The sequence below is a fragment of the Juglans microcarpa x Juglans regia genome, chromosome 5S (assembly GCF_004785595.1).
Source record: "Juglans microcarpa x Juglans regia isolate MS1-56 chromosome 5S, Jm3101_v1.0, whole genome shotgun sequence".
Classification (NCBI taxonomy): domain Eukaryota; kingdom Viridiplantae; phylum Streptophyta; class Magnoliopsida; order Fagales; family Juglandaceae; genus Juglans; species Juglans microcarpa x Juglans regia.
This window is the reverse complement of record NC_054603.1, coordinates 5,132,353-5,143,124: the sequence shown is the minus strand read 5'-3', so window position 1 is coordinate 5,143,124 and position 10,772 is coordinate 5,132,353. Positions and strand designations below refer to the sequence as shown.

Genomic DNA, 10,772 nt, shown 5'->3' with positions numbered 1-10,772 from the left:
ACGCTACACACTTCACACACACCCTCATGCACGTATTGATCATCTTCAACCTCTAGATTAGGGTTGTCGGATCTTCCTCTTTTTCCACCAGTAAATCAAACTGCGCACCGCTGCCCTTTTCAAATTAATGCCACCCAAACTCCACAAATTAACGCCACCCAACGCTACCGCACTTGAATTCCTTCAAGCACGGCAACGCCACCACAAGCCGCCAGCCCAATGTCTGTTGACCCATACTCCTCAGTCGTCCAACACAAAAACGCTACCTCACCATCACCGAAGACCTCTATTCTACCAAACCATGTGCATCCACCGCACGGAACCACCCAATTGAACGCCAGTCGCACCTCCTCCTTGACTCCACACTGTCCGAAACCCAGCTCCACGCCTCCACACACCTCCACTTTGAAACCTTCACCCATTGCACAGCAGTGCCACAAGACTGAGAGCCACACTGTCGTAGGAACCACCCTAAGCCACCCTTGATTCTTCATGTCTCAACCACAAAGGTTGCACTGCACGACAAGCTCTGTTTTCCATACCAAAAATAGAGCAACCCACGTCTACGCCAACAGCCTCGTTTCCTCCACACCTCAACCGCACGGGCCCTTGTTTGTACTCCTCAGAACAAAGCCAAATGCTACCAGCAACGGAAGCTGCCACTCATTGCCCGACTGCTCACTGTTATGTTGTAAGCCTTTGTCTCTTCCTTTCGCAGTCTCTCTCTCTCTCTCTCTCTCTCTCTGTACTTTCTCTCTCCCTTCCACAGTGTTATGCCACAGCACCCAGTCGCTTGACGTTGCTCATTGCTTCTCTCGATAAGTCCTCTGCTGCCCTCTACCCACAACAAAGTTGAGTTGTTTTCAAATAAAATGAAAGTGGTTTGCTTAACTCTCCCTAAGATTTTTACATAATATATAGTAAACTGGTTGAGATTAAATTATATTTGTGCCCTTTTAGTCACAAGCCAATACAGATGTGTTTTGAACGGGTGATTTTGGTGGGACATGATTTTACGATGGGCTTCAATTTGATTACATAAATATTTTATGTTATTTTATGTGAGTTTCGTCTCACTTTATATTAGTCTAAAAAGTTTGTTTAACATGAAATAGTTAAGGAGTTAAATATATTAGTTGGTATTAAATTTTTATAGTTAGATTTTAGTAGCAAATAATTTAGAATTTATTGTCGTGGTCGGAGAAATTAAGTGAATATCGACGAATTTGAGAAGTAATGATATTTTATAGTTAAGAGAATTTTAGACATTTAGGAAAAATATGTTAGTTTAGCATTTCAGGTTTAAAGATTGAAATTCGTATTCGATTGAAAATTTATGGAAGCTACGTGACTATTTTATAAGTGACGATTAATATTTGCTCGACACTCTTGTGAGAAAATTCTGAAAAGCTAAAAATTAGGTAAGCAATGTTTCTATGCTAGACTTTGCATAAAAGAAATTCATTGAGATTGATTTTAGAAAATATGCATGTTTTGTTATGAAAAGAAATTTGAAACAATCTCAATTACTTGTTGTGCATTACTCATGAAACTTTGTATAAGAAGAAAGAATTTTCTGTCATGACTGTGTAGACATGAACTTATTTTTGATATTCTGTTTATAAATTATACAAAATGAGCGAATATGAAAATTTGTGCATAATTATATTACTATGATCTGATTCTATTGTGTTCTGAATATATTCTGAATTCTAATATGACATGATGTGACCTCTGAAAACCTTTGGCATGACATTATGTTTCTGTTCCGTTCTGACCTTACCACGGGAGTAAAAATGTGGTCTCTGTTTGAGTTGGTACCAACTTTTCTGTTTTCGGTGCACCTACTTTGAAAGCAAAGTAGTTTTCTACGTGATCTTTCTTGTGTGCACACTCAGGGATCTGAGAATAATAAGGGGAATATTTTATATTTTGTTTCTGCTCGATTAGCTGCCGGGGTTTGCACAACTCTACCACATGGGTTAAACATGAAATTCTGTTCTGATATAATGTTTAAGTTATGCTATACCAAATGAATTTTTAATAAGAATATTTTCAAATTTTTGCTCTGATATTTTTAATAACATATTCCGCATTCTGCATTCTAAAAAGGAAAAATATTTTATTATGCATTATGAACTCTGTGAATGCTCATGTTTATATACTAGTATATGTTCTTTACTTACTGAATTGTTGATAACTCATCCCTTATCTCCATAATATTTTTCAAATAATTTTAATGTCTCAGCTGGAAGTTAATATTAGTTTGTGTTAACAAGGTTTGATGGTCGTAGAGGAATAAATGTCAAATGGTACAAATATTTATTCGAGAATCTTATTTAGTAGATTTATTATTTTATGTTATTTCAGTATTTTGAGTCATAGATGTTTCTAAGTTTTTGTGGAGATTTTAATTTATTTCATTGAACTATTTTTTTGATACCTTGGTAGAAAAATATATATTTTTAATTTTAAATAAATGAGTCTATATTTTATAAAAAATTTAGAATATATAAATAACTACAAGAGATAGCTAACTCTCGCGATCTGACCGGGGCGTTACATCAACGACCCCCACCCTCTAATACAATCTCTTCTTCTGCCATATTGGCATCCAGGCAATGGGCTACAGAGTACGGAAGTTTTGTAGAGAGAAGTATGCAAGCAGGGATTCATGAACCCTCCTCCATTTAGAGATCCAAGAGAATGAAAGGAGACGTTGTGAAAGCTCATGGTAGCCGTATTGCACGATCCAGAGAACAAAAGGACCGTCACAGCAAGGTTTCTACCTCTAAAGTTACACGAGATCGACGGCTGAGACTGTCTGCTAGTACTGCTATTCAGTTCTACGACGTCCAAGACCGGCTCGGCTATGATCGACCCAGTAAGGCCATCGATTGGCTAATGGAGAAGGCAAAGGCAGCAATTAATGCACTCGCTCATTCACCAAGACAAAATCAGGATGCTTCTTGTACCATCAACTCTTCTCAACAATCAGAGAAAGACCTTGAGAAACGCCGTCTGAATTTTCAGCATCAGAGTGAGTTAGGAATCATGATGGGCTCGAATTGTGGTTATGATCGTCAGAACCAACTGCATATGAATGACATCCCCACTAACAGTTTGAGCTTAGTCTCAGAATCTGCCACCACACCATCATCTTCAATTCAGTTGCAGGACTACCCACCGAAACTGAAACAAGATCTTTGCCTCTCATTTCAATCCTTAAAGAAGCCAGTTCTTGATGCTCCCCACCATGCCAGTCCTATTAATTTTGCCGAAGAAGCTGTCAATTCAGCTTCCTTCTTGTCAGATCTTAGCCCCGCGGAGATTGGTTGGTTTGAACCCCACACAGATTGGAATTCTGACACAGGTCATGGAGAAGAAGAGTTTGTCTTCAATTCCTTGCCGCAATTACCACAGCCCGCTATAAGTCAAAACCAGTTTTCCTCTCAGCGGGGACTCCTTCAGTCTGGAAGTCATGTGTCGGTTTCTGCATGGACTAACCCACCAATTTCCGCTGATTGTCATTACCATAGGTCAGTATTAAGTTCACGTTCGTTCCCCAGCTTAGGATCTGCCCGAGGCAGATCATTCTCAATGCATGCCTCAAACTCCAGCACGAATTGTGGGTGAAGAACAGGAGCATGGTGCATCTGAAAGGCCGTCCTCCATTTCATCTGTCTGTCACCATTGAGATCAAGATGTAGAAGTGGGATGCGAAACTTGCATGCCTGATTCCAATGATGTTCAGTTGTTAGTTCTTTTACTTATTATTGATGTTCGTTTCATGTTCATTAAATCTTTATCAAATTCCTTCACAATTTACTAAATTTGTTTTCCTCTTGAAATGTGTCTGAAAAAAAAAACAGTTGACGTTTGGAAGGATCTTGAGTCCTATCAATGTAATGAAAGAAAATGGCAATTGTGAGACATCTGACAGTTTTGGATTTTGAAATGCTTCGCATGTCGTCGGTGTTGATATAAGACAAAAAATGCTTCTTACGAGAAAGTTTTTGCTATCATGGATCAAAATCCCAACCTTGATATAAATGTTCGTTTTCAGTGTAGCTTGGTTATCAACGGTTCATGTTTATTAGATTGATAAGATTAACTGAGGAGCAGTTGATAGTACTGTACATCTTCACCAGATTTCAAGTCCAAACTACCGTATCAAATGGAAGGGAAACAACCAAAGTTCTAATGTTATGAATGAATATCGTTAAGAAAAAATATATTCCTCACCCTTTTCTCGTCATGAGTTTATAAATAAAATATAATAAATAATTTTTAATTATCTAATATCGTGTTATAAAATGGTGAGATGACGATGAGAATTAATATGCGTAAATATCAGTCATCAGACAAGTCCAAGCACAAGCAAGTGCTCACCGGTGCGCACACCCAAACGCGATAGCATAAAACACGGAAAAAAAAAATCAGGGTCGTGACATTTTCTGCAAAACGAATCCCAGGAGTTGACAGGAAGATCACAGCTTGAAACCTTGAATAAAAGAGCGGAGCATAACGCTGCGTTCGGATGGTAAAATAATTTATAAATGATAGTAAAATAATAATAATAAATAATTTCTAAATATTAATAAATTATTTATAAATAATAATAAAATAATTTAAAAACAATCCCTCTATAAAAATTAAGTTTAGATAGTGAGTTGAGATGATATAGTTGAAATGAAAATTAAAAGTTAAATAAAATATTATTTTTTAATAATATTATTATTTTATAATTTAAAAAATTAAATTATTTATTATATTTTATATAAAAATTTATTTATTATTATATTATTACTTTTTATTCATATTTATTACTATTCCATAATATCTCAAACATTCACGACTCAAACGCAATCCAGCATGGAGAGAGAGTGGTAGTCATCTTGGTGGGATGGCTAGCTTAGCTAGCTAGGTAGCTTTAAGCTAGCCAGGTAGCTTTGATGGGTACTGGTGGGCCGGTGGCAGCAGATGTGAAGTGGCTGCTCTTTGGGAGGCAATGCTACCTACCGTTCACCTGCTTATAAATGAATAATGATAACTTTACAATTTTTCTACTACTCTTTTATTAATTTTTTAAAAAAATTTTTTCCTTTATTTAATAGTTAAAAAAATAATTATTAATAGAATTTTATATTTTTAATATTTTTTAATAATTAAAGATATTAAAAAAATATTTAAAAGAAAATTAAAAAAATAAGTATACTATAAATAATAAAATGGTGGTAAAAAAATCACAAGTCTATCGTTACTTTATAAGGAAAAGTCTACTATTTCGCTTAAATCTTACTGTTCGGTTTGATTGCTCGGTTTTTTTTTACTGAATGATGAAGAAAGTGTTTTTAAATGTATTAATATATTTTTTTATTTTTTAAAAATATTTAAATATATTAAAAAAATATGAATAAAAAAATAAAAATAAAAATTAATTTTACAACTAATAATAATACCAAGCGATGCTACTCGGACGGCAGAATAGAACCGCCCTACCTTATAAATTAGTTGCTGGTCAGATTGTCACTTCATTTCTATATGATCTATCCTAGCTAGATCTAGTGTCAGGGGTTGTTTAGAAATGCTTAGCGTCTCGAATGAGGTTTTTTCTTTTTCTTTTTATTTAGTAATTAAGAAAGTGTTTTTTAATGATATTGTAAATTTTTTATTTTTTAAAAAATATTTATTATAATTAAAAAACACTTGAAAAAAAGGAAAAAAAATAAAAAAGTGAAATGCACTATTTGGTGAACTCATTCGGGCCACTTTTTCGGTAGCTGTAGCAGGGCCCATAATCTTCTTCCAATCCTGTTTGATTTCATGACATTTTTTTTTTTTTTTAAACATCACTCAAATATAAATATTTTTAAATTAATCATTATAATTTTTTAAACTAATCATTATTTTTTCAAATTTATAAACAAAACACAAAAATTAATTTAACTTTTTCAAATAAAAAAGAATAATATTTTAATAATATTTTTATTTTATAATATTTTTATTTTTATTTTTCCTCTTTCTCAAAACTCAATAAACTTAAACTATATCATTGTTATTCATAAAATTTTATCTTATCTTAGAGCATTTAGCCATTGCCAAATCTAAATTTGATTAAAAGTTGAGATTTTAGCTAAAACTAAAGCCATTGAAAAAACTAGTCCACATTTGGACTATACATTCTAAAATAAAAATTTAAATTATTAATTAATATATAGAGTGTATTTGTAAAATATTAAAAAAAATTATTATTAAAATATATAATATTTAAAATTATTATTTCCCAAATATTTTATTCATCAACTTAATTATCTAACAAACACATTTTACCGACCTTTCTCACACCCAACAATCACATATGCAATTTTTGCTAACTTTTCTTCTACTAACACTCACATTTAGAATTTTGTGAAACCAACAAAAATAATTTAGAATAAAATATTATTTTGGAGATGAACAGTAACTGACCAAATTTAGAAAAAAGAATAACTTTACTATAGGTCAAAAGTAGAGCATTAAAATTTTGACTGCTCTAATATAGATTACTTTAATAAAAATTAGCCAAAATTTTACTAGACACTTGCTCTTAGAGCGTTGGCATTGGCTTTGTATTTTCAAAATTTGAAGAAATGTAGATAAAATCATATACATTGACTTCATGAAAAATTTGAATTTTGAGCTACAATGATTTTAAGTACATCTTCAAATTTGAAGATGAACAATTCATCATCAAAAGTAATATTTTATTATAAAAACTAAAATTAACTTCTTTCTTATATAAATGGTGTACAGTAATATAATAGTTTGTTCTTTAAATAATAACCTGTAACGCCCCAAACCCAGCTGGCCTGGAGAATTACTACCTGCCACTTAAGAACATGTTTTCCAACACAACTAAAATAAAACTCCAAAACTTTATTAGCAAAACTCAATCTCAAGTACTCTAAATAACCACATTGAAACTCTACAAAGTTATTACTGCAGCAAAATAAGCTAAGGAGTCCCAAAATCTCCCGGTAGTCATAACAAACCAAACTAATAACTTCAAAGTCTTACTAAACCCAAGCCCAAGATAAAATTAAATCTAAAAGACATAAGACATCAGAATTCCTTCTTCTAACATCCTCTCTCAGCTTAATCATGCTCACCAATCTAAACCAGGTCCTCAGTTGGACTTTCCACATCATCTGAAAATATTATGAAGATAGGGGGTGAGTTATCAACAACTCAGTAAGCAGAAATCATATGCTAGCGTGTAAACATGAGCATTTATAAAGTAGAGCATGCAGAACAAAATATTTTCCAGAGTTATCATGCAGAACAGAACATATTTTCAAAAGTAACAGAGCGATGATTTTAAGACAAGTAAAACTCATAGTGCTTTGGCATAACATAAACTGAGTATCATCATCAGATCAAAACAGAGCATCAAACAGAGCAGAGACCATGTTTCACCCCCGTGGTAGGGTTGTGCTAACCCCGGTGGCCAAACCAGGCAGAGACAGAGGTGAAATCTTTCCTTTATTCTTCTCGGAGCCACGAGTGTGCACACAGGAAAGACCACAATAAAACCACTTTGTTTTCAAAGTGGGTGCACTCAGAGACAGAGAAGTTGGTACCAACCCAAACAGAGCAGAGCATAACAGAGCAGAGCAGAGCAAAGCAGAGACAGAGTCAGATACGAAAACCAGTACACCATGCCAAAGGTTTTCAGATGTTATATCAAAATAATACAGAGTATCAAAACAGAATCAGACAGTTTACACACACTGAACACAAAAGCTAGCACATCTTTTCAAATAAATGCACAACTTTTCATATACTCAATATCGCTCATTTTTCAGATTTCAGAAATCACATGACAGAATTTAGCTCATGTCTACACAATGCATGTCAGAACATATTTTTCTCTTGTTCGTACAAATTTCATGAGTATGCAAATAAACGACCGAGGTTGGTTTTATTTTTCCAAAGTTCTCATTTCACCACAAAAATATGCAAGGTTTTCAGAAAATCAACCTCAGTCTCAAATAATTCGTGTAAGGCCTAGCATAGGAACCCCGCTTACCTGACTCCTGCAGCGCATTATCTATGACTTGAATACGGTCTCTATCCGTCTCGTCACCTATTCATAAAAATAATATAAACTAAATATTAAAGTCCAACAACACAAAATTGGTCTTAGACAACTTAATACCCAATTTCTAGACCATAATTCAGTAAGTTTAATCAAACTCAATCAGCCAAATAATAATCCGGACAGCCCACACTTCGACCCAAAATATTCTATACCAATCTCAATATTGTCCAATACAAGCATCAAAACCAATGCCAACTCAAATTCCAGTAACTCACACTTATTCCTACAGTTCGCAGTCCCAAACAATTACTAACAATTTAATCAGGACGACACTACACACTACTCTCTCTCCGTTCACACTCCACAACAGGAAAAAATATCTCAACACTTCTAGATGTTAAAAAGGCCTTAACAAACCCTTCTAAACATTTCCAATACATCAAACCAATAATCCAAAAATATATCATCACTTCCTAAAAATCATCAATATTCACCATGACCGACGTCAAACTCAAAACACCAATATTTAAACCCGAAACAGCCAGCAAATTTCCTAGCATAAACCAATCTCACATAAACAACTCCATCATCCAATCCAACCGATCCCCTTACTCATCGGACTCAGTCCGGCACAACCAATAAATTCACAGTAAATATGAATTAGCGCAGAAATACATTTAAATATCAAAAGTTTTTTGGAAAAAATACTTACAATGCTATAATATAATTTTTGAAAGATCACGGAGTTGTACGAAGCGACAACGCAGCAACAAAACAGTACCAAATGCACTGTGGCCGAGGGTCTCAAAGACCCACTTTTGAACGGGTGCAAACGAAGACCCCAGATTGATAGGGTAGGGCTTAGGGATGTCGGTGAAGCTAGTGGTGGTGGTGGTTGGCCGTGGGTGGCGGCGCAATAGGCAGTTGTAGTGCAAAAATACTCAAAACGGAAATATTGATGGTGGGGCTTCACCGGTGACAGATCGGAGGTGAGGTTGGGTCCATTGGGTTGCTAGGAAGTCGAGGATGATGTGGTGAAGAGATGGTGGCCGGAAGTGGTGCGAAGACGGTGCTGGAACAAATGGTGGCCGCGGCTTTGAAGGGCTACTGGTGGTTAACTGCGGCGCGGATGGAGGTGAGGTTGCCGGCGGCAGGGGAACACAAAGGGGTGGGCGGTGAAGGCCACCGCTGGCTCACGGCGGCGCTGGCGTGAAAGTGGCCCGCGGCTTCATGGGGTGCGTGCGGGCTACCGGTAGCGAGGTAGGGGTTGGGATTTGGGGGGTGAGGTCGCCGGAGGGAGGGGGAGCTGGTCGGCCGGGCGGTGTCGCTCACGGCGGCGCGACGGCGCGACGGCCGCGGTCTGGGTAAAGGTGACGGACGCCCGGGGAGAGAGAGGGGCGCGCGCACGGGGGAGGGGAGAAATAAGGAAGAAGAAAAAAAAGAAAAGAAAGAAAAGAAAAGAAAAGAAAAGAAAAGGAGAGGAAGAAAAATGGAGGGAAAAGAAATGAGGTCCAATCTTCATAATTTGGGTCACAAAAATGATCCAACGGAGACGATTTTAACACAGCAAGTAAAATAAAATAATTCAAACGCAGTGATTAAAGTGAAAATAAATAATTAAACCCCACAACAAGTTAATTTAATTTGAGAAGAAATTTAAACGTATAAAAATAATTAATTTAGAGAAAGAACTTCAAAAATAATTTTCGTAAATTAAAAATCATAAAAATAACACAACTAAAAATCCAACAATTTTAAAACAAGAGAATAAATTTTAAATTAATAACAAATAATCTTTCAATTAAAAAAAATACACTAAAATACGGGGTGTTACATAACCCAATTAGGTTTGTATAGGATTAATATTATAGGGTTATAGTTACATGAATTTTTATTTGTTATAATAATATAATATAATATAATATTATTAGCTAAAAAATCCAATGCTCCAAGCTAATTCCATGCCAGTAAAAAAGTTACCAATGCTATCTGGAATATCTTCCATTTAATCTTTGATTATTAATCGTTGGGCTTTCTTTAGATAGTGTAATTGTAAAATATGAAAAAAAATAATTTAAAAATTTTATTATTAAAAAAAAATATATACTATTATTTTGATGAATTTAATAATTAATATAATATAAAATTATAGATATAGAGATTTTAAAATTATGAAAAATATCTACTTTTTATAAAATTTTAAAGATAACATCCAAATTAAGCTAATGCTCAAGCATTCCTCTAGAAGTTGGAACGGGGAGTTGATGAGGATAGATAGGGCCAAATTGGTCAATAACACCCTAAAAAAGAAAGGACAATAGGTACAATTATTGATCTGATGAAAACAACATTATTTACGCAACCTTTTATATATATATATATATATATATATATACACGTGCGCAAAACACGTACCGAACTACATTAATTCCCTTTTACAGCTACTCAAGTCTTGACCATGTTTTCTATATTAATGGCAAGGAGAATGATTCCGCTCAAGAAATATACTTTTCCCGCTGGTTTATTTGAGATTTTATTCGACAAGAGTCCATGTCTATCCCTTCAAATAAAACACAGTGGAAACAAGTTTTAGCTTTGGTACAGTTTGGGTATAATAAGGAGGGTTTTACCAAGATTTGTCTAAGAAGCCAACCGAGAAAGTGAGATGAGAATCTTGTTGTCATAGATC

At 34.7% G+C, this 10,772-nt stretch overlaps 1 pseudogene; it reads left to right on the top strand.

Moving 5' to 3' along the window:
• Window positions 1-2,570: 2,570 nt before the first annotated feature.
• On the top strand, window positions 2,571-3,835 carry LOC121266862 (annotated as a pseudogene).
• The last annotated feature ends 6,937 nt before the right edge of the window (window positions 3,836-10,772 follow it).